This window comes from Triticum dicoccoides, chromosome 7A, assembly GCF_002162155.2.
Source record: "Triticum dicoccoides isolate Atlit2015 ecotype Zavitan chromosome 7A, WEW_v2.0, whole genome shotgun sequence".
Taxonomy (NCBI): Eukaryota; Viridiplantae; Streptophyta; class Magnoliopsida; order Poales; family Poaceae; genus Triticum; species Triticum dicoccoides.
In genome coordinates, this window is record NC_041392.1 from 307,053,718 (window position 1) to 307,074,192 (window position 20,475).

Consider the following 20,475-nt stretch of genomic DNA (forward strand, 5'->3'; position numbering starts at 1 on the left):
GGCGGGCCTCGCGCAGGAGGCGGCCGACGTTGCCACGTGGCGGCCGGTGACAGGTGCGGGCGAAGTGTCCGGTGGCGGCGGACGTTGTCCGGCCGCGCGGAGGTGCGGGGCTAGGGTTTAGGGTGGTTTTGGATCCGAAATTTCGGGGAGGGGATATTTATAGAGGTAAGAGGAGCTAGGAGTGTCCAAATGAGGTGCGGTTTTAGGCCACGCGATCGTGATCGAACGTTCTAGATGATGGAGAGGGTTTTGGTGATTTTTGGGCCAAATTGGAGGGGTGTTGGGCTGCAACACACACGAGGCCTTTTGGTCCCTCGGTTAACCGTTGGAACATCAAACGAAGTCCAAATGATACGAAACTTGACAGGCGTTCTACCGGTAGCAAACCAAGGCCGCTTGGCAAGTCTCGGTCCAATCCGGAAATGTTTAATCCCCACACAGGAAAGAAAGGTAGAATTGACCACTGGAGGAGAACGAAGCGCCAGAATGCAAAACGGACAACGGGGAAAATTCTCGAATGCATGAGATGAACACATATGCAAATGCAATGCACATGATGACATGATATGAGATGCATGACAACGAAAACAACACACGGAGACAAAAATCCAAACCCGAGAAAATAAAATAACTTAACGCCAGAAACAACAAGAGTTGGATTACATATTGGGTAAATTACGTCCGGGGTGTTACACTGGCCTAGATTTATTGGAAAGAAACAATGGGGTTGCCTTGCTGTTTTCAGATTTTGTCTTCTTATCTTCAGCAGCCTGCACCAAATTAAGACACTAGCATTGCTATCATTGGCCAAGTCAGATAATAGGAAAGCAACATTGGCACAATATGGCACAACTATCATCAGCCAGGTAAGGTAATATGAAAGCAACATTGACACAATGAATGAATGGGCAACCAGAGCAGCACTACAATTCAGTAATGTGCATGATATGAGATAGTACACTCATGCAGCTCAGTATGCAAAACTACCAGGAAGTTTTCTTTACAAAAATCAACATTGGCGCCTTTAACATTTTGCTACAACTAATTTTAGATTAGACAAAGGTTGGATTCACGCCAATTAACAAAATACATGCTGATGTAAAAATATAGTGATATACAATAGATACTTAGATCAGTATTGGAGCACAGAGAATTCCCGCAAGATATTTTTCTCAAATACAATCCCAATGAAGGAAATCTTCTATCATTAACCTTATTTTCTAAAAGAGAGATGGGTAAGAAACATGTGGAAAATATGATCAGAATGCTATAAAATTTCATGATGTGAGGATACGCACACGCTTCTTAGAATGGAGTTGACATTCTTTTGCTGGACTGGAGCAGACTAGTTCTTTGGCCACAGGAATCTGCTTATTATCAGTGGGAGTTGGGTTTCTCTGTGCTGGAGAAGTATCTATGAAAAATGGTGTTGGTTTATTATCTCTTGGCATTTGGATCTTCTGCAAATACCTGGTTTGTAACCCTTCAGATTCTAACATAGCTGTCTTCCCCTTGCATGCCTTATATAGAAGAATGGTGCTTCAATTATAAAACATGCTATAGCAGAGATGGAATAGGTACTGAAGAATAGAAAGGCATGACATATTGACATGTATTCCCTCCATCCGGAAATAAATGGATGGGTCTAGGCATATTTCAGTTCTAGATACATCCAGTTTTATCCATTTTAGCGACATGTAATCCGGACGGAGGGAGTATGATGTAAGAGCTAGGGATACGACAGGACAACACAGTAAAAAAACACTGAAAACCCACTGCAGAACCAAAGTAATCAAACCCACTGATATGAGATAGTACACTCATGCAGCTTAGGATGCAAAACTACCAGGCAGTTTTCCTTACAAAAATCAACATTGTGGCCTTTAATCATACATTTTGCTACAACTAAATTTAGATCAGATAAAGGTTGGATACACGCTGATTAACAAAATACATGCTGATGTAAAAATATAGTGATATACAACAGGTACTTACATCTACATTGGAGTACAGAGAATTTCTGCAAGAATCTTTCCTCATAGACGGTACCAGTGCAGAAATTCTTCTATCTGTTAAGCTTATTTTCTGAAAGAGAGATGGGTAAGAAACATGTAGAACATATGATCAGCATGCTATAAAATTTCATGATGCAAGGATATGCACACGCTTCTTAGAATGGAGTTGACATATTTTTGCTGGACTGGAGCGGACTAGTTCTTTGGCCACTGGAATCTGCTTATTATCAGTAGGAGTTGGGTTTCTATGTGCTAGAGCAGTATCTATAAAAACTGGGGTTGGTTTATTATCTCCTGGCATTTGGATCTTTTGCAAAGACCTGGTTTGTAACCCTTCAGATTCTAACATAGTCGTCTTCCCCTCACATGCCTTGTATAGAAGAATGGTGCTTCAGTTATAAAACATGCTACAGCAGAGAGATGGAATAGGTACTGAATAATAGAAAGGCATTTCATATTGACATGTATTCCCTCCATCCGAAAAAATGGATGGGTCTAGGCGTATTTGAGTTCTAGATACATCCTTTTTTATCCATTTCGGCAACATGTAATCTGAATGGAGGGAGTATGGTGTAAGAGCTAGGGATACGACAGGACAACGCAGTAAAAAAACACTAGTTGAATGTAAAACTATATGCTAGCGGAATACGTACAGAAAAAACTAAGGCAACATACACGTGTATGATTGGGAAACTAAGATGGCATTGCAACAGAGCACTAGAACAACACTTCAATGTAAAAAAAATGGTATGGTAGACAGATGAAGTACATACTGATGAATAACAATGCATAAGATATTCAGAAGCATGATGTCCAAATTAAGCAGATGTCATTGCGATAGAGTAGAATGACAGTACTTGGATTTCAAAACATGTTATCATGAATGGAATAGGTATTGAAAAACAGGAAGGCATGACATATTACATGAATGATCAGCATGCTAAGCACATGGCATTGCAACAGAGTAGATACATTCTAGGACATTATATGCACGTTGTACCCATATCACGGGCCAAGTTAGGGAAAGGACCTTGTGGGGTGAAGAGGATTCAACATCTTTCTGCAAGTCTTCCGAAGAACTGCCTTTACATGTTCCATCATATTGGGTATCATTGACTTCAAGTTTATTGGCCTTTACATTGCTCGGTGAGGTTCTTGTGGATATATCAGTGTGTGCAATTATATCTGACATGCATGGAAGACAAGTAGTAGTTAGATTTATGTAATGAGTGCCTATGGGAGACGACATAAATAGTAGGACTAGGGTTAACTAGCAGCAATAGGTCTCAAAAACTAAAGGGAGAACACAGATGAAAGCTACAGAATATGTATCGTTTGTACTCGAGATTAACTAGATGGCAAACAAAAGTATTAAAGAACAACATAGATAATACTAGAAGTGGTATAATACTATAATCACCAACCTGTGGGATAGCATTGGCTGATGGACGATAACTATGGAACAACATTACCTAAAGAACAAGTATCTTAGCTGAACTATGGAACAACGTTAACTGCTGAACAAGACCCGTAAGAGATCAGTATGAATATACAATGAAATGTGATAATCTATTTTCCATACTTAGATGAATAACAAAGCCATAAATGTAGCACACAATTAAGATGAGGGTACAACCTATCTGGCCGCCATCCATAAGAGTGAGCATCATGTGCTGACTTGTCGATGGCCCTGCAGTTGTTGTGGCTGTCCATGTCGGGCACGCGCATTTGATATAGGGAACTGTTGAGTGGGGACTATAGTTCCCTTCTGGTGTATGCTTCTCTTGTTGGAGCAGCTGCGGTGAGTCAGAAGACGGTGTAGCTGAAGATGCAGATAAAGCATAATGTTAAGAACGACACATCTCTTTGATCTGAAGAAATACAGTAAGAGATCAACAGCAAGGTACGAGAGTGGTCACACGTCTATTGACTGAGACTAAATTGGGGTCACACGATTTTATTTTATTTTGGTGTTGTCCGATCTACGCCAGATGGCTTGATGGCCGTCTTCTGCCTCCCGGCTGATACTATTAGGAATCTTCCCCGAAGAGCCAACCACCAACGGTAGAGCAGCTTGCCTCTGCCATCCTTGGCCCCAGCCAAAACCCTGCTCCCCGCCCCACCGCACTACCGTGGTTGCGCCGCCCCCGTGCCAATCCACAAAGACTCCCCATCATCCAGATCCAACAGCGGCAGTACCTTGAACCCACACAACTCTAAGATAGCCATCTAAGCGCTGCTTCCGTGGTGAACTTGCAGCCCCGAACCCTTACGTTAGACACCAGCCAAACGGCAGCCTAGGAGCTCCGCCGCCTCGAGGGGTGCTGCTTCCCATTGGGAATCAATTGGCCCAGAATAAAAATTCAGACAACTGACGCCTAAATAAAGTGATTTGACATGAGGATGCGACCTATCTGGCGGCATGGTGAAGTAGGCAGGTCCAGCTGCCGATTCGGTGAGGCCGGCGTAGTTGCGGTGGCCACTGGTGGCAGGGAAACATCGATGTTGCGACGGTCTATGGCTACGGGGAAGCACCACCGGGACTCTGGACGGATCCTAAGTTCGAGCCGCTCCGGCACAATGAACAACGGCGGGGGTGAATCGGCTCCGGTACGGTTCACGTGGCCATCGTTGAGGCAGCTCCAGCAGCACGGAGTAAGAGGCACACAGCCCAGTGCACGATGGAAAATGGCCAGTGTCTCCGGCATTAGGATGGAGGGCGGCTGTGAAATTGGTGCGGTGTGGGCGCCATGGAGGAGGGGCTGAGGTTTCGTGGCTCGGGAGAAGGGAGCTTCCGGGGAGAAGGTGATTTGGCGCCCACGAGGTATAAATGGGGGGAATTGGGAGGGGAGTGGAACCATGTTTTACGGACGCATTTGTTTGAAATGCGAGGGGGGGTTATAGTTCTACCCCTGCCTTTAGGCTTCTCAGCTTGTGTCTGTGTACTGAGGGTCGGGGATAGTAGAGTAACTTGGCTTCTCCCCAAATAGTGGGCGGGAGCGATTTCTAGCGAGGAGGGCGTGTTTTGAAATATATTGGGCGCGAGCGATTTCGGGCGAGGAGAGCGTGTTTTGCCGACCATGGTTTATGAATTATTCGGCACATGTCATTTTGGCCTAGGAGAATGCACGCTTGGATGAAGTTACGAACCTACCCTCAATGCACAATGGGCCAATTAATGTGTCTCCCACATAGGACGGTAATTTCACGTCTCCCATTTATTTGCTCGGGCGAATTCCTCCGAGCAGAGGATGTTTAAGGGTTCGTTCAAAATTTGGGAGAATGAGCATCCACGTCTACCTTACCAAGTCGATTCGAATCAAATTTAGAAATATTAGCTTGCCACTTCTTTTTTAGATGGAGAGATGATGCTCGGGAGTAATGTGTTTTTACATGCTCATTGCTAGCGATTTACTATATGACAAATAGTTGACCCACTCAAAAAGGGAATCAAACCCAAAATGAAATATCTTGATCCAATGAAATAGCTCGTTCACCAGGTCAAAATAGTGAACTAAATCCAAAATTGAACACCTCAATCGAATAGCATGTTGTACAGTATTATAGTACTCCATGAACATGTTGAAAGTCAAATTAATGAACTTGTTTGATATACACATATATCCGTTCATTTGTGGATTGCAGACAACATGTTCTCTAATTTAAATATTTGAATGCAAGTTTATATCGAAACATGGTATATATCAGTCTTTGATGCATAAAACGCGACCTCCCCCTCTCCCGGACTCCTGCTCTCTCTATCTCTCTCTCTCTCTCTCTCTGTCACATCCCTAGCTCTGGTATGTTATAGGTTTGCTTTTGTGCATCATGTTTAAATTTCAAATGAAGTTGAATTGGGGATTGATAAACCCTAGCACAAATGCAATTGAAATAGGTAGACCAAAATATTTTTCAATGACCTCAAAATATCCTTTTAAAATGTTCATGATTTATGGAAAAAGGTGAAAGCCTCTACCAGAGATGATGCATATTTTTCCAGGACATTTCAGTAATTGAATTAAATCATTATGGTATTTGAGTTGGAGTTTAAAATTTACCATTAAATATTGGTTGCTCCAAATATTCTGAAATTTGTTGTGTGGTTTGAAAATATTTCAAAGATTCCTCACAAAAATTTACAGAATTAACCAAAGTGTTTTGATTAGTATTTTATTTGCAAAACAGTAGCAGAAATTAGAAAAACTGAAACAAATAAGAGAGAGAGGGAGAAAGCACTTACCTGGCGCTCACCTGGCAGCCCATCTGGCTGGCCCAGCCCACCAGGGGCAGGGAGGTCTTGTTCCTCCTGCCAGTCGGATGCACAGCGCGTGCCCGACATGCGCACGGCCGCCGCACGCCACCTCCTGCTTCCCTGCTTGCTCCGCGACCCCTGGAGACGCCATGCAGACCCCCTCGACTCTCTGTCACTCTCCCTTCGCTCTCTACTCTCTCCCCTGGCCTCTAGCCCCTCTCCCAAGCAGACCCGAACCCGCTCGTCGCCACCGACGCCGTTCGCCGTAGCCACCGTGCCCCTCTGGGCCTCTCATCTTGCCCCAGAGCTCCGCCTCGCCGGCTGCTACATCCTCAACGAGCCAGGCGACCCGGGAAGCTCTGCATCAACACCATCTCCATCTTCTTCATCGTCGGCCACTGAAGCTCACCGGCGTGGATTCGCGAGCTCCAGACCCTCCCCGGCCTCGTCGTTGACTCTCCTGGATTCTCCGTGAGCCCCTCTTTCTTTCCCCGCTCTCCCTGTGCTCGTCTGCGCCTTCTAGCCACCGTGGCCATCGGAGCCGATTGCTCCTCGCCGCCGGCCATGTCGCCACCGCGGGTATGGCCGTGCAAGCACGCGTCCAAGCTTACCACTAAGCTCACCGCAGCGCCACGAGTCCAACGCGCCTAACCGCGCTCCTGCCATGCCCTGTACCGTCGACTCGTTCGACACCCGAACGCCGGCTGCCGCACTTGCCATCACCGCCGTTGTTCTGGGCCATCTCCGGCGAAGCAGAGGGCACCACTGGATGTGCGCAAGTGCCAGCAACCCGTAGGCACAAACCGCTCGTCGGACGGTGGCCTGTAGAGCAAACCCGACGCGGGCACCGCCGCGGCCTGTCGTCGCCGGTGGTTAAACGCCGGTGGCTGACATGGCACCATTAGTTAGGTGCTAATCATGTTTAGTTATTGCCTGTGTCAATGGCATGTGGGTCCCAGAGCATAGTTAGGTTAGTCTAATTTTCTGTTAATATTAGTACTAATACGTGTGGACCCCATGTGTCAGCTTTGACTTTGGTCAAGTCAACGTGGACCGGTCCCACCTGTCTTCCACCAAACCAGTCTGAGACACTGACGTATGGGTCCCACAGGTCAAGTTTGACCTGGCCAACCCAGTTGACCTGCTGACGTCACAGCTATGTCATCCTGACGCAGTAAATCATTTTCTGGATATTAAATAATTAGAAAATTCCAGAAAATGTCTAAAACTTCTAAAAATCATAGAAATTCAACTGTAGCTCAGAATGAAATAAATTATATATGAAAAATTATCAGAAAATGCAAGGAATCCATTTATGCCAGTTACATGCATGAAAAACCAACTAATACATGCTGTATAAGTGAAAACATAATATGGGCATTTTAAATGCTTTATTTTGAATTGCATTTGAATCTTTGATTCAAATGGGCTTCAACCAACTTGGTAGCATCTTGCATTAGCCCAAACACTAGCATTTGCACATGCCATGTTCATGCATCATTTTGTTGCATTTGTTTGTGTGTTGATCGCCCGCACCGTTTCTTCTCGATAGGTTCCACTCCGGAAGGTGTTCCCGAGTACCTGTCAGAGGAGCCGTACCCCTTCGTCGTTCTATCAGGCAAGCAAACCCACTTGAGAATTTCGATAAATCCCCCTCTCTCACTCTTGCTCCTTATACTGCATTAGGACAACAACGATTGAACTGCTACTTTTCTACTGCGGTAGTTGAACCCATTCCTCTGCATGACCTGTCATTGCCACAGTAAATAGTTGAAACCCACTAGCATGAGTAGGAGTTGCTTGAGCCCTGATGTGCCTACTCATCCATTCTTGGTTTAATTATGCCGGCTATGCTTAGAGTTGTGTCAGGTCTGATTCATCGGGAATGAATCGGAGTGGTGAACATGTCCTACCGATAAAGGCTAAGTGTGTGAACACGTTTTGGTAAAGGTAGCGATGAGAGGCCATGTAGGAGTACATGGTGGGTTGTCTCATTGGAACCGTCCCTAAGCACTGAGTTCAGTGTATGTTATCCAGGTCCAGTTACTACCACACATTGGGTTCCGGTTATCCGGCCCCTCTCGGCTTATTAATCCACTTGATCTCTGTCCAGGAGTTGCAACTAGTTTGTGGCGTTTGTAGGTAGTGCTACTTGTCTACCAGGTGGTGTTCGACGGGACGGGCTTGGGACAGACTAGGCACCGTGGCACGGTGTACCAAGTGGCACCCGGATGGTGGGCTTGGGAACCTTGCACACATTGTTTGGGGCCGTGAGCGACACCCCGGCCGGATCTCCTTGCGGATGGAACCCAAATAGGCGATAAACCTGGACGAGAGACTTGTGTGGTTAGTCAGGTCGTGGCCGACACCCTCGCCCGGCTTCCGCTTGAAGGTTGCCGAGGTACATGACATGTACAGGGCTATAAGTGGCAAGACCGTGTGTGAAGAAGTACACCCTGCAGGGTCAACATTATCTATTCGAATAGCCGTTTTCCTCGGATATGGAAACTTGGAGGACTTATGTAGTACATAGACAACTTGAAGTGGATACTCTAAAATCCGCAAGATAAGCGTGAGTGCTATGGATGGCCTTCTCGTAGGGAGACGGGAACGGATCCATAGTGGAGTATTGATATGGTGAATATGTGGACTCGTGTGCGTCTTCTCACCTGAAAGAAGTTTCTGATACTCGTAGTATAGGCTAACCACTGAGTCAAAGCTGGCTTGCTGCAGTTAACTCCACCACCCCCTTGTTGATAATGTTGCATATGTAGATAGTTATGATGTAAGACTTGCTGAGTACCTCTGTACTCACGTTTGATTATTTATGTTTTGCAGTTGGTTACACTAGTGACTTCGACGAGTAGCTTGTATCCCAGCTACGATCTTGTACCCTTGGGAGGGTCATGTTTAGTCAGGCTTCTTAGTCTTTTCCTTTTGGAGTTGTCTGTACTCAGACATGTAATGCTTCCGTTGCCTGTATACTCTGAATGATGGGTCATGAGATGCCTGTTTGTATTGAATGCTATGTGGCTCTTCTGGGCCTTTATCTATATGAGTTTGAGTTATGTTGTGATGCCATGTTGTACATCACATACTTGCATGTTATGCGTACGTGTAACATGTATTGCTATGTGTGGGATCCGACAACCTAGTTGTTTATCCCTGGTAGCCTCTCTTATGGGGAAATGTAGTCTTGTGCTTCCATGAGCCATAGTAGTTCGCTACAGCCCGGTTCACCAGAGTCCTGCTAGCCTAGCACTACTGCTCCGAAACACTTGACTGGCCGGCATGTGATTCACTTCGTTCCTATGTCTGTCCCTTCGGGGAAATGTCACGTGGTGACATCCGGAGTCCTGCCTAGCCTGCTACAGCCCGAGTTCCCGGAGTCCTGTTAGCCCAGTGCTACAGCCCGGATTCATACGCTGTTGACCGACATGCTCGAGGTTGATTCATGTATGCCTGTCCCTGTAAGTTAGTGCCACTTTGGGTTCATGACTAGTCATGTCGGCCCGGGTTCTCTGTCATATGGATGCTAGCGACACTATCATATACGTGAGCCAAAAGGCGCAAACGGTCCTGGGCCAGGTAAGGTGGCACCCGTGGGAATACCGTGCGTGAGGCCGCAAAGTGATATGAAGTGTTACATGCTAGATCGGTGTGACTTAGGATCGGGGTCTCGACAGCCTTGTTATCAGAGCCTAACTGATTGTAGGATTACCAAGCCAAACTGGTCGAAGTTGAGTCTAGAAATGATTTAGTTATATAAGGGAATTGATTGTTGAAGGGAACGCAAGTCTCTTTTTACTCCTTTACCTCATGTCATTCTTTCTGAGTCAGCCTCTTCTTTTCTACGAGGGTTAAGGCCTAGGCTTCTCCTCTATCTCTCAGGATGACGTGTTACTAAACCGTAAAGTCTTAGGATTGTTGGGTTTGTGTCTCTGTTCAGTTCTACTACTTCCGTGTGTCCTCAGTTTGACCCAGAACCTTGATATTATGATGCTGATTGATTATGTTATTCCTTTGATGAATGTCTCAAAATCCTTTTGAGCATTTACAGCCGTTATGCTGCCGGAATTGTCCAAGGATTTCAAGAGTTTCCAATGCTTTTGCATTACATTCCGCATCCTTATGTCGATGCTAATTCCATCCTTGTTTCCTTGGTTTCTGTGCCAGGATGTCGTCTGCTAACCGAGGTTCAGTTGCTCATAGCAAGAACCACGGAGATGGTAGGGACGAGGATCCTCCAGACCAGCCTTTGATGGCAGAGTTCTTGTTAGCATCCGAGAGGAACAAGCGTGAGACTAACCGCTTGCTGGCACAGATTGAGTAGAACACCGCACATCAGCGTAAGAAGTTGGTTTCCATCATCGACTTCATTGGTCTGAAACCACCCACCTTCCATCACTCCATTGAGCCACTTGATGCAGATGACTGGCTCCGAAGCATCACTCACAAGTTGCATTCTACGAACATAGCTGAAGGTGACAAGGTCACCTATGCTACCTATCACCTGGAAGGTCCTGCTAGTATTTGGTGGCAGAGCTATGAGGCTATGCTTCCAGCTGGTCAGATTCCTACCTGGAAAGATTTCAGCGAGGCTTTTCGTGAGCACCACATTCCTTAGGCTCTCATTGACCACAAGAGGGAAGAGTTCTGTAGTTTTACCCAGGGTAAGCTGCCTGTTGATGCTTACAGTAGAGAGTTTGGAAACCTTGCCCGCTATGCTATAGAAGAAGTGTCCACGGACGCCAAGAAGCAGGCTAGGTTCCAGGAGGGTCTCAACCCTAAGTTGCGTCATGATCTCCACCTGCATCATTGTGATACTTTCCAGGCTCTTGTGTACAAGGCCATTAATGCAGAGACAGCTCGGCTCACTTACGAGGAGTCTCGTAAGCACAACCGTGATCCGGGTTCTTCCTCCCGCTCTGGCTCTCAGAAGCGACGGATTTGGGTTCCGAACTCAGCTCTTCCACCTGGATATGCACCGAGGCCATCCGATGTGGCGCCTCACCCAGCTCAGCAACGTGCTCCACCCAGGCCTATTAGTGGACCACTTGCCAATGTAGGTCCACGTCCTACCTCAGGAACTTGCTTCACCTGCGGAGAACCAGGACACTATGCACGTGACTACCCTCAGTCTAGTTATACTCCACCCTAGTCTGAGAGGTCTGTTGGCCGTGAAAAGCCATCAGGCGAGATGATCAGTGCCAAGCCAGCCTCCATTGAATGAGCATGTGTGCACCATGTCTCAGCTACAGAAGCTCAAGATGATCCCGACGTCGTACTGGGTACGCTTCTTGTCAATTGTCACCCAGCTTCAGTTCTGTTCGATACTGGAGCATCCCACTCCTTCATATCCGAAGGTTACGCTCTGTTGCACGACATGTCATTTTGTGATATGCCGACTCAACTAATAATCCAGACTCCTGGTTCCAAATGGCAAACCTCCAAGGTAAGACATGGTAATGAAATCCTTGTTGACAGACTGGTATTCCTTACTTCTTTGATATCTCTCAAGTCTTCAGATATTAACATCATCTTGGGTATGGACTGGATGACAGCTCATCATGCCAAGATCGATTGTTACACTAGATCTATTCAACTTACACATCCATCTGGCAAAATAGTCACTACCTCTACTAGAGTTGCAAGGCGTCAACTCTATTCTCTTAATGCCAGCCCTCTTCCAGACCTTGAAGATATTCCGGTAGTCCGTGACTTCCCGGATGTCTTTCCAGAAGAACTGCCAGGTGTCCCACCTGACAGAGATGTAGAGTTTGTCATAGAACTTATCCCAGGAACTGTTCCAATCTCTAGGAGACCATACAAGATGGCACCTTTGGAGTTAGCCGAGCTTAAGAAACAACTTGATGACTCCTTGCAAAAGGGTTTCATCCGTCCTAGTTCTTCTCCTTGGGCTTGTCCTGTCCTCTTCGTCAAGAAGAAGGATGGTACGGATCAGATGGTTGTATATTATCGTCCCGTTAATTTGGTCACGATAAAGAACAAGTATCCGCTCCCTAGGATCAACGACCTGTACGACCTGCTCGCTAGATCCTCAGTCTTTTCCAAGATGGATTTGAGGTTAGGCTACCACCAAATCAAAATCAAAAACAGGGACATCCCCAAAACAGCCTTTGTGACTCGTTATGGTCAATACAAGTACACCGTGATGTCTTTCGGCCTAACCAATGCTCCAGCTAATTTTTCCCGCTTGATGAACTCGATCTTTATGGAGTACTTAGATAAGTTCGTCGTGGTTTATCCCGATGATATTCTTATTTACTCGAAGAACGAGGAAGAGCATGCCGCACATCTTAGATTTGTGTTAGAAAAACTCAGAGAGCATCGCCTTTATGCCATGTTCTCCAAGTGTGAATGTTGGTTGCCAGAAGTAACCTATCTAGGCCACGTGATCTCTGGTAAGGGCATTGCTATCAATCCCGAGGGAGTTAAAGCCGTTCTCGATTGGACTCTAGCCGAAACTGTCAAACAAGTTAGGAGTTTCCTTGGTCTAGCCAGTTATTGTCGCCGCTTCATTGAAAACTTCTCCAAAGTGGCCAAACCCCTCACGGAGCTTCTCAAGAAAGATAAAAGGTTTGAGTGGACCCCACAGTGTGAGCACAGTTTTCAGGAACTGAAAAGACGCCTGGCTTCTGCGCCCATACTCGTGCCACTGAATTTCACTAAAGACTTTGTTATCTATTGCGAGGCTTCGCGTCAAGGACTAGGTTGCATTCTTATGCAGGATCATCATGTGATTGCCTATGCATCTCGACAGTTGCATCCACATGAGGAAAATTATCCTACACATGATCTAGAGCTTGCAGCCGTAGTCTATGCACTTAAGACTTGGAGACATTACCTTCTTGGTAACCGTTGCGAAATCTACACTGATCATCGGAGTCTCAAGTATATCTTCACCCAACCGGATCTGAATCTCAGACAGAGACGTTGGTTGGAGTTGATCTCGGATTACGACTTAGGAATCACCTACACCCAAGGCAAAGCCAATGTCATGGCTGATGCTTTAAGTGGTAAATCCTATTGCAACAACCTCATGTTGCAACAATGTCAACCACCCCTCCATGAGGAATTATGTAAGCTTAACCTTCACATAGCTCCTCATGGTTCCCTTTCTACCTTGCTGGCGAAACCTACCCTTACGGATCAGATCATAGAGGCTCAGAAGCATGATACGGAAATCTCTCGGATCAAGAAGAATATTTCCAAGGGAGTTGCTGGCTGTTTCTCTATGGATGAACGAGGTGTTGTTTACTTTGGAAACTGTTTGGTGGTTCCCAAATGTCAACAGATGCAGCAACTGATCCTTAAGGAGGCCCATGACTCTCCTCTCACGATTCATCCTGGCAGTATAAAGATGTATCAGGACCTACGCCAGAGGTTCTGGTGGACTAGGATGAAGAGAGAAATCGCTCAGTATATTGCCAACTGTGATGTTTGTCATCGCGTTAAGGCAGAGCATCAAAGACCTGCTGGCACCCTTCAACCTTTAGCTATTCCCGAGTGGAAATGGGACAAAGTTTGTATGGACTTCATCACCGGCTTTCCCAGGACCAAGAAAGGAAATAATGCTATCTTCGTAGTCATTGATCGTCTCTCCAAAGTGGCTCACTTCCTACCTGTTCGAGAGAGTATCACTGCTAGTCAGCTCGCTGACTTATATATCTCCCGAGTAGTGTCACTCCATGGTGTTCCACTAGAGATCAATTCAGACCGTGGCAGTCTTTTCACCTCTCATTTCTGGGAAAGTTTCCAAAATGCCATGGGAACTCATCTTTCTTTCAGTACCGCTTTCCACCCTCAGTCAAGTGGTCAGGTGGAAAGGGTCAACCAAATTCTTGAAGACAAGCTTAGAGCTTGCGTTATCTCATTCGGTATGGATTGGGAGAAATGTCTTCCCTTTGCCGAGTTTGCTTATAGCAATAGCTACCAATCCAGTCTTAAGAAACCTCCTTTTGAGATTCTTTATGGACGAAGATGTCGAACACCTTTGAACTGGTCAGAAACCGGTGAGAGACAATTCTTTGGGCCGGATATGATCCAGGAGGCAGAAGAGCAAGTTCACATCATTCGTGAGAATTTGAAAACAGGCCAATCTCGTCAAAAGAGCCAGTATGACCGTCGTCATAAGGAAGTGGCTTATGAAGTTGGCGACAAGGCTTACCTTCGGGTTACTCCTTTGAAGGGTACCCATCATTTTGGTATCAAGGGCAAGTTGGCTGCTTGTTACATCGGTCCTTTTCCCATTCTCGCTAAATGAGGAGAGGTTGCCTACCAATTGGAACTACCCCCACATCTTTCTCGAGTTCATGATGTCTTCCACGTCTCTCAACTCAGGCGTTGCTACTCGGATTCCATCCGTGGAGTGGACCACAAAACGCTTGATCTCCAAGATAACCTCACTTATGAGAGTACCCCGTTCGCATTCTGGATCAAGAAGAGCGTGTCACTCGACGTCATAACATCAAGTTTCTCAAGGTTCAGTGGCCTCATCATTCCGAGAGAGAAGCTACTTGGGAGTGAGAAGATCGTCTTCGACTTGAGTACCCCGCTTTCTTTCCACCAACTCCTGAATCTCGGGACGATATTTTTTTGAGTGGGGGCGAGTTGTCACATCCCTAGCTCTGGTATGTTATAGGTTTGCTTTGTGCATCATGTTTAAATTTCAAATGAAGTTGAATTGGGGATTGATAAACCCTAGCACAAATGCAATTGAAATAGGCTCAACCAAAATATTTTCAATGACCTCAAAATATCCTTTTAAAATGTTCATGATTTATGGAAAAAGGTGAAAGCCTCTACAAGAGATGATGCATATTTTTCCAGGACATTTTGGTCATTGAATAAAAATCATTATGGTATTTGAGTTGGAGTTTAAAATTTACCATTAAATATTGGTTGCTCCAAATATTCTGAAATTTGTTGTGTGGTTTGAAAATATTTCAAATATTCCTCACAAAAATTTACAGAATTAACCAAAGTGTTTTGGTTAGTATTTTATTTGCAAAACAGTAGCAGAAATTAGAAAAACTGAAACAAATAAGAGAGAGAGGGAGAAAGCACTTACCTGGCGCTCACCTGGCAGCCCATCTGGCCGGCCCAGCCCACCAGGGGCAGGGAGGTCTTCTTCCTCCCGCCAGTCGGATGCACAACGAGTGTCCGACGTGCGCACGGCCGCCGCACGCCACGTCCTGCCTCCCTGCTTGCTCCGCGACCCCTGGAGATGCCACGCAGACCCACTTGACTCTCTCTCACTCTCCCTTCTCTCTATGCTCTCTCCCCTGCCCTCTAGCCCCTCTCCCGAGCAGACCCGAACCCGCTCGTCGCCACCGACGCCATTCACCGTAGCCACCGTGCCCCTCTGGGCCTCTCATCTTGCCCCAGAGCTCCGCCTCACCGCCTGCTACGTCCTCAACGAGCCAGGCGACCCGGGAAGCTCTGCATCAACGCCATCTCCATCTTCTTCATCGTCGGCCACTGAAGCTCACCAGCGCGGATTCGCGAGCTCCAAACCCTCCCCGGCCTCGTTGTTGACTCTGCTGGATTCGCCGTGAGCCCCTCTTTCTTTCCCCTCTCTCCCCGTGCTCGTCCGCGCCTTCTAACCACCGTGGCCATCGGAGCCGATTGCTCCTCGCCACCGGCCATGTCGCCACCGCGGTTACGGCCGTGCAAGCACGCGTCCAATCTTACCACTAAGCTCACCACACCCCCACGAGTCCAACACGCCTAACCGCGGCTCCTGCCATGCCCTGCACCGTCGACTCGTTCGACGCCCGAACGCCGGCTGCCGCACTTGCCATCACTGCCGTCGTTCTGGGCTATCTCCGGCGAAGCTGAGGGCACCACTGGATGCGCGCAAGCGCCAGCAGCCCGTAGCCACAAACCGCTCGTCGAACGGTGGCCTGTAGAGCAAACCTGACGCGGGCACCGCCGCGGCCTGTCGTCGCCGGTGGTTAAACGCCGGTGGCTGACATGGCACCATTAGTTAGGTGCTAATCATGTTTAGTTATTGCCTGTGTCAATGACATGTGGGTCCCCGAGCATAGTTAGGTTAGTCTAATTTTCTGTTAAGATTAGTACTAATACGTGTGGACCCCACGTGTCAGCTTTGACTTTGGTCAAGTCAACGTGGACCGGTCCCACCTGTCATCCACCAAACCAGTCTGAGACACTGACGTATGGGTCCCACATGTCAGGTTTGACCTGGCCGACCCAGTTGACCTGCTGACATCACAGCTATGTCATGCTGACGCAGTAAATCATTTTATGGATTTTAAATAATTAGAAAATTCCAGAAAATGTCTAAAACTTCTAAAAATCATAGAAATTCAACTGTAGCTCAGAATGAAATAAATTATATATGAAAAATTATCATAAAAATGCAAGGAATCCATTTATGCCAGTTACATGCATGAAAAACCAACTTATACATGCTGTATAAGTGAAAACATAATATGGGCATTTTAAATGCTTCATTTTGAATTGCATTTGAATCTTTGATTCAAATGGGCTTCAACCAACTTAGTAGCATCTTGCATTATCCCGAACACTAGCATTTGCACATGCCATGTTCATGCATCATTTTGTTGCATTTGTTTGTGTGTTGATCGCCAGCACCGTTTCTTCTCGATAGGTTCCACTCTGAAAGGTGTTCCCGAGTACCTGTCAGAGGAGCCGTACCCCTTCGTCGTTCTATCAGGCAAGCAAACCCACATGAGCATTTCGATAAATCCCCCTCTCTCGCTCTTGCTCCTTATACTGCATTAGGACAACAACGATTCAACTACTACTTTTCTGCTGCGGTAGTTGAACCCATTCGTCTGCATGACCTATCATTGCCACAGTAAATAGTTGAAACCTACTAGCATGAGTAGGAGTTGCTTGAGCCCTGATGTGCCTACTCATCCATGCTTGTTTTCTTTATGCCGGCTATGCTTAGAGTTGCGTCAGGTCTGATTCATCGGGAATGAATCGGAGTGGTGAACATGTCCTACCGATAAAGGCTAAGTGTGTGAACATGTATTAGTAAAGGTAGCGATGAGAGGCCATGTAGGAGTACATGGTAGGTTGTCTCATTGGAACCGTCCCTAAGAACTGAGTTCTGTGTATGTTATCCAAGTCCAGTTACTACCACACATTAGGTTCCGGTTATCCGGCCCCTTTCGGCTTATTAATCCACTTGATCTCTGTCCAGGAGTTGCAACTAGTTTCTGGCGTTTGTAGGTAGTGCTACTTGTCTACCAGGTGGTGTCCGACGGGACGGGCTTGGGACAGACTAGGCACCGTGGCACGGTGTACCAAGTGGCACCCGGATGGTGCGCTTGGGAACCCTGCACACATCGTTTGGGGCCGTGAGCGACACCCCGCCCGGATCTCCTTGTGGATGGAACCCGAATAGGCGATAAACCTGGACGAGAGACTTGTGTGGTTAGTCAGGTCGTGGCCGACACCCTCGCCCAGCTTCCGCTTGAAGGTTGCTGAGGTACATGACGTGTACATGGCTATAAGTGGCGAGAGCGTGTGTGAAGAAGTACACCCCTGCAGGGTCAACATTATCTATTCGAATAGCCGTTTTCCTTGGATAAGGAAACTTGGAGGACTTATGTAGTACATAGACAACTTGAAGTGGATACTCTAAAACCCGCAAGATAAGCGTGAGTGCTATGGATGGCCTTCTCGTAGGGAGACGGGAACGGATCCATAGTGGAGTATTGATATGGTGAATATGTGGACTCGTGTGCGTCTTCTCACCTCAAAGAAGTTTCTGATACTCGTAGTATAGGCTAGCCACTAAGTCAAAGCTGGCTTGCTGCAGTTAACTCCACCACCCCCTTGTTGATAATGTTGCATATGTAGATAGTTCTGATGTAAGACTTGCTGAGTACCTTTGTACTCACGTTTGATTATTTATGTTTTTCAGTTGGTTACACTAGTGACTTCGACGAGTAGCTTGTATCCCAGCTATGATCTTGTACCCTTGGGAGGGTCGTGTTTAGTCAGAATTCTTAGTCTTTTACTTTTGTAGTTGTCTGTACTCATACATGTAATGCTTGCATTGCCTGTATACTCTAAATGATGGGTCATGAGACCCCTGTTTGTATTGAATGCTATGTGGCTCTTCTGGGCCTTTATCTATATGAGTTTGAGTTATGTTGTGATGCCATGTTGTACAACACATACTTGCATGTTATGCGTACGTGTAACATGTATTGCTATGTGTGGGATCCGACAACCTAGTTGTTTATCCCTGGTAGCCTCTCTTATGGGGAAATGTAGTCTTGTGCTTCCATGTGCCATAGTAGTCCGCTACAGCCAGGTTCACCGGAGTCCTGCTAGCCCAACACTACTGCTCCGGAACACTTGACTGGCCGGCATGTGATTCACTTCGTTCCTGTGTCTGTCCCTTTGGGGAAATGTCACGCGATGACATCTGGAGTCCTGCCTAGCCTGCTATAGCCCGGGTTCCCGGAGTCCTATTAGCCCAGTGCTACAGCCCAGATTCATATGTTGTTGACCGACATGCTCGAGGTTGATTCATGTATGCCTGTCCCTGTAAGTTAGTTCCACTTTGGGTTCACGACTAGTCATGTCGGCCCGGGTTCTCTGTCATATGGATGCTAGCGACACTATCATATACGTGAGCCAAAAGGCGCAAACCGTCCTGGGCCAGGTAAGGTGGAACCCGTGGGAATACCGTGCTTGAGGCCGCAAAGTGATATGAAGTGTTACATGCTAGATCGGTGTGGCTTAGGATCGGGGTCCCGACACTCTCTCTCTCTCTCTCTCGCCGACAATCTTCAATTCTGTCACACGCATCCAACATACAAACCTTGTTGGTCCTCTCTCTTTCTCTCCATCTCTCTCTCTCTCTCTCTCTTTGTGTGTGTGTGGGGGGGTCTTTCTAGTTCGCATGCATATATACTCCATCTATAGGTCTCTCTTGCACACTATGTATTATTCTCTAGTCCAAGCTAGATATCTTGGGTGCACTCATTGTACGCACACAAATTCCTTGGCTCATTGCCCATAACTCTCTCACGCACCACTCTGTCGTCTCGGAGCTCTTCCCCCCCTCTCTCAAACTCTCCATCAACCTGGGTCACACATACACATGCATATCTCACTCGCACTCGATAGGCCCATCTAAAACTCTATCTCTCTCCCTCGTTCTCTCTCCATCTCACACGCACAATCTCATGCCTAGCTAGCCAAGTATGATGGTCTCTCACTCAATTTTAGGCACACGCAGTCCCCCCTATATGTATATGACTAGCTAATCTTAGTCTCCATCACAAACATGTGCATGGTCTATCTCGATTTCTCTCGGGGCATCTTTCTATCGCGCACGCACCTCCCTCGATCTCCCACCCATATAGTCCCCTCACGAGCTCGAGGGGGTCTCTCTATCACAAACACACCCTCTCGCCCTCCCAATGCGTCCATGTTCTCCATGTGTCCCTCTCGACCTTTGTTCCTTGTTGGCCAGACCTCTATTGGACATGTGCTATAGGGGTGTCTTTCTCCGTTGCAAACAATCACACACTAGCTATCTTTGTGTATCTCCTCGCCTCACTTTTCTATCTCGGAGATGCATGCGTGATATGTTCGCCTAAGAAATGAAAAAACACACACTCTCTCTCTCTCTAATTTATCATTTGTTGTCACTTTCTCTTTCACACACATACTCTTTTTGCACACTTACTCATTCTCCTTCACACGCACTTGATCACTCTCGACTTAGGTACTCTCCTCGGTCCATAGCATATTGATTTATTGAAAAGTCAAACATCACAAAGTTTGACCATTTACGTGGAGAAAAACAATTACATCTGGAACAGCAAACATATACCATTAGATTCACCATGAGATGTAGTTTCGTATGATGTATCTTTGGTATTGTAGATATAAATAACACTTGTGTAAACCTGATCAAAGTTTCCAAAGTTTGACTACTAAAAAAATTACATGCACTGCATTATCGAGCGGATGGAATATCTCTTTCCCCCTCTCAGCTATCTGACGCACCACTCAGCCTTATCGGGGCTCCTCAATCTCTCTAAAACTTTATATCTCCCTGGTTCACGCACACACATTTCTCGCTCACGCTATACATATAGACCCATCCAACACTCTCCGCCCTTGTTCTCTCTCTATGTGACACACACCCCCCTAATAAGTACC